Source organism: Mercenaria mercenaria, chromosome 1, assembly GCF_021730395.1.
Source record: "Mercenaria mercenaria strain notata chromosome 1, MADL_Memer_1, whole genome shotgun sequence".
Taxonomy (NCBI): domain Eukaryota; kingdom Metazoa; phylum Mollusca; class Bivalvia; order Venerida; family Veneridae; genus Mercenaria; species Mercenaria mercenaria.
In genome coordinates this window covers 83,086,993-83,092,104 of record NC_069361.1, presented here as the reverse complement: position 1 = coordinate 83,092,104, position 5,112 = coordinate 83,086,993, and the positions used below count along the sequence as shown (strand labels likewise).

At 34.4% G+C, this 5,112-nt stretch overlaps 1 pseudogene; it reads left to right on the top strand.

Annotated features, from left to right (window-relative positions):
• The first annotated feature begins 1,710 nt into the window (after positions 1 to 1,710).
• Positions 1,711 to 4,679, top strand: LOC128555293 (monocarboxylate transporter 12-like; annotated as a pseudogene).
• The last annotated feature ends 433 nt before the right edge of the window (positions 4,680 to 5,112 follow it).

Sequence of the window (5,112 nt, the reverse complement as noted above, 5' to 3'; positions counted from 1 at the left end):
AAATGTTACATTAAATGAGACAATCTGTCATGTGCAACTCTCTTATCCCTAATCAGGATCACATTTGAAGGTCAAACATTAAAATACCATTAACTGGATCTTTTCGTGTCCGATCCTTAACTCTGCCATCCATCAATAGATTATTGTATTACTTGGCGCAAACGTTTCCCACTGTGCAACAGCGTGCCGTGCGCAACACCTATATCTCTAGCTTAAAGGTCAATGACACTCTTGGAGGTCAGATGTCAACAGGTTTCTGTCCTGTCTGTTGCACAGCTCAACCATCCATCAAGTGATCTTAATATAGCACAAATGTTCCCCCATAGTAAGACGACGTGCCATGCGCAACTCCCATACACCAAGCTCAACGGTCAATGTCACACTTTACGTTCAATTAAAAGGGTTTGCTTCGTGTCCGCTCTATTACACTGCTACCAATCAATGGATTATTTCAGTGCTTGTGAAAATGCTCCCCCGTAAAGAGACCATTCCATGGTGCTCTGGGACAACTTGTGTATGAAAAGAATTGGAACCATAGTCTTATCCTTGCATGATCGTAAGAGGCAACGTCTTTGGTCTGAACACTTGGTTTTGTTGTATCTCTATTGATTCTAGTATAAAAGTTTAGATCACTTTGCTATGCACTGATTGATTTTCAAAGAACTCGACACAAGCACAGTGTGTTCACCACAGCAAGACAATGTGTCAAGTGCAATCACAAGAATCCTATGTCAAAGGTCAAGATCACTTTTGAAGGTCAAAGTTTAACAGGGTCTTTTCTGTGTCTGCACAGTTAACTCTATTATCCATCAAGGGAGTTGAATGTTGCTTAGCAAGAGTGTTCTCTAAACTGAGTTGGTGAATGTCACTTTGGATGTCAAACGTTAACAGTCTGGTTTGTGTCCTCCTCATAACTTTTCCATCTATCAAGGGAATTTAATATTACTTGGCACAAAGGCTCCCCATAATGAGAAATATGTCACGCGCAAGAAACTGTTTGCTAGCTTCAAGCTCAATGTCACACTTAGACGTCAAACATCTTTGGTCATTTTTCTTTTCCAGTCTATAACTTTTTTTATCAGTGCATGAATAATTAAATAACTTGGCATTAACATTCAACATCACAAGCTAATATACAATTATCGACTTTTTCATAGGTTGATATCAGGATTTATCAACCTGAAAAGGGTTATATTCACCGAGCCGAAGGCGAGGTGAATATAACTTTTTCAGGGTTGATAAATCTTGATATCAACCTATGAAAAAGTCAATAATTGTTTTATTACATGAATAAATGTAAAGTCAGTCTTGTTATTACAATTGTAACTTTAATAAAGAAATAAGGAATAAATTTAGACCAAATCAGGTTGATATTGGTTTTGCAAGCACCTACTTCGATCTATTTTTATTTTCGTACTATTTATAACCCAAGATAAGTTGATATGATATGTACTCATTACTTTTCGAACCGTTTTCAGCCAATCAGAGAAACAATAGAATACAGTCATGTAATAATGTGTCATATTGACCCAATCCAGTTAAAAGCAATTCTTAATATACGTATTTTCTTCAAAATTACTTCCTTTTGATATATATATTTTCAGTAAAATGTAATCCAATATTTTGTGTTATTACATATTTCATATAAAACATAATGTTGAATATACATCATTGAAAGATATCATACTTACATAAACCAGAATCATTTTCTTAACAGGTTTATGTCTAATTTCAATTTTGATTTGTATCATTCAGATTTGTAGGATCACCATGTCAGACACGAAATCAACCCAAGATAGAGAAACACACGTTAAGAGAGAAACAGTACCAGAAGGCGGAAGAGGTTGGACTGTGGTTTTTGCTGCGTTTATTTTGAAACTCATTTTCGATGGATGTCTGGCATCATTTTCTATTCTATTTATAGCAATTTTAGAAGAATTCCATGATACGAAAAGTAACACCGCGTGGATTGGTTCCTTAATTTCTTCAGCACCTTTGCTGATGGCTCCAATGGCAGGAATGTTGGTTCCCGGTTGGCTATAAATTTAGGAGGACTTATTTTATCCATTGGATTTGGAGTTGGATCATTATCGACTTCGATGGCAATGTTGGTGATATTCTATGGACTAATTGGAGGAATCGGAATGTCATTGCCTTACTTTAACTCTTTAAAGGCTGTAACAGATCATTTTGATAAAAGACTTGCACTTGTATCATGTATAGCACAGTGTGGTAGCGGATTTGGAACACTTTCATTTGCTCCCTTAACAGAATATCTGATCTCAACGTTTGAATGGAGAGGTGCTCTGTTAATCATAAGTGGAATAGTTTTAAACATTATAGTTTGTGGCGTTCTTCTTCCAAAACATGTAAAGAAGAACGAAAGCATATCTTCGTGCAATGAATGTCACTTATCAACCTTTCTATTCAGTTGCTGTTTTAGATCACGTTCTGCAACCATAACAACGGAGCAGCCAATCAACAGTGATGATGTAAACTCTACGCCAGTCGGAAAAGTATCAAATTCGTACTTGTCTTATTTCAAAAACGTAACATTCGTTATGTTTGGAATTTCAAATTTTGTGATGTACTTATGGTTCGATATTCCTTACGTTTTCTTGATTGCAAGCATCGTCAGTACTGGGGTGAGCTCCAAAAACGCATCTTACCTCATATCAATTCTTGGAATTAGTCAAATATTTGGTACAATCTTTTACAGCGTTTTATGTAACCGGATGCGCATAAACACTAAAATGGTTTATGGAATATCAACTGGACTGTGCGGAGTTTCAATGTTACTTATGCCTGTGTTTCATGAGTACGTAACACTTGCGATTTTAGCAGGATTTTTTGGTTTCTTTTCTGTATTAGTGGAGGCACTTATGTCATGCAATTTGATTGGACTTGTTGGAAAAGATCCTTTTGACAATTTCTTTTGTGGAATTTTAATATTTGTACAAGGAGCTGCAAATCTTGTTGGGCCGCCATTTGCAGGTAAACATTTAAAATATCATATATGTATTATATGATAAAATTATTCGTTTTCTGTAATGGTTAGTACTGTTTAAACTTCTTATATTTTGTTTCGGTAGAAAAGTCTTATAACTATTCTGCTATTTGTTATGTTTATGTATTTACATTTAATGTTTAGTTTGTTAAATTCATAGACAGATATCAGGGCTAATTTTCACTACATATTTCGAACGTGAAGCCTTTTTCTGCCCTTTCCTAACGACAGAAAAGACTTGCATGGTATGTTTTACCGTTTCAGTGTTGTTATATTTTCTGGTCCTTTTCTTGCATCACAGAGTACATTCATTTTACTGTAAAAGAAATCCTCTTAAGCCGATGTCAGAATGCGCGAAGGGTCCTGCACATTTCATTACTTCTCACGGACACGCTCAGTCAAACCGAGTCTGCTATTAGTTTGCTTGGTTGCGTTCTATGCTTTCAATGGATCTTCTTATACATTTCATAATGTACTTAAACTAATGAGACTGAAAAAATAATTACAGATTAGATTATATAAGGTACTTAAACTAATAGGTCTGAAAAAAATATTACAGATTAGATTTTGTAAGGTACCTAAACTAATAGGACTGAAAACATTTTTACAGATTAGATTTTTAAGGTACCTAAACTAATGGACTGGAAACAATTATTACAGATTAGATTTTATAAGGTACCTAAACTAATGGGACTGAAAACATTTTTACAGATTAGATTTTTAAGGTACCTAAACTAATGGACTGGAAACAATTATTACAGATTAGATTTTATAAGGCACCTAAACTACTGGGACTAAAAAGATTATGTAAGATTAGATTTTATAAGGTACCTAAACTAATGGGACTGAAAACATTTTTACAGATTAGATTTTATAAGGCACCTAAACTAATGGGACTGAAAACATTTTTACAGATTAGATTTTTAAGGTGCCTAAACTAATGGACTGGAAACAATTATTACATATTAGATTTTATAAGGCACCTAAACTAATGGGACTAAAAAGATTATGTAAGATTAGATTTTATAAGGTACCTAAACTAATGGGACTGAAAAAAATTATTACATATTAGATTTTATAAGGTACCTAAACTAATGGGACTGAAAAAAAATTATTACATATTAGATTTTATAAGGTACCTAAACTAAAGGGACTGAAAACAATTATTACAGATTAGATTTCATAAGATACCTAAACTAATGGGACTACAATATTACAGATTAGATGTTATAAGGTACTTAAACTAATAGGACTGAAAAAATATATTACAGTTTAGATTTTATAAGGTACTTAAACTAATGGGACTGAAATAATTATTACAGATATCTTAGAGGTCAGACAATTCACATGTTCAACTTTTTTTCTTGCAGGTTTTTTGATTGATTACACAGATTCCTACGACACCATGTTTTATACCGCAGGGACGACCGTTGCAGCGGCAGGTTGTTTGTATACGTTACTTTCCAGAACTTCGAAGATTTCAGCCGATTTAGAAATCACTGTGAAATAATGGGTGTGGTTATTTAGATTAAGTTGCAGATCCTAAAGACAGCTATCTGGAGAATCTAATGGTATTAACAGCGCTTAGAGTACAGTTAACAGCTGCTTAGGGTATAATTTACTTTTGAATAGGTAAATTGTCAATCTCTATACTGAAAGGACTTCACTTCACAGAGACAATGCAGGATCATCTACCATATGGCTGTTATGCCAACTGTTATGCCAACTGTTATGCTCATTCCAGCTGCAGATTCCATCAGAGGCCATGACAACCATAACTTTGTCCTGTTCACTGGTGTCCATGCTTTAAAAACACCATTGTATCATAGGTACCTTGAACACCTTTCTGCCTAGTGCCATCTAAGCGTCAGTAATCGATGCATTGGCTGCTTTTCATCAACCAGTTACCATTTTTAATCTGCATTCCCTTTGATCGATTGAACTTAGATAGTTCACCAAAGTGCGATTATGGTCGTCTAGTCGATGCATGTAATGAAAAAAAGGCAATATCAACACAGCTTTACTAAATAACAATATATTTGTTAATCCTAGTTTTAAAACGAGGAGATAAGTGCATAAAAATTCTTTACATATCAAAACATTAG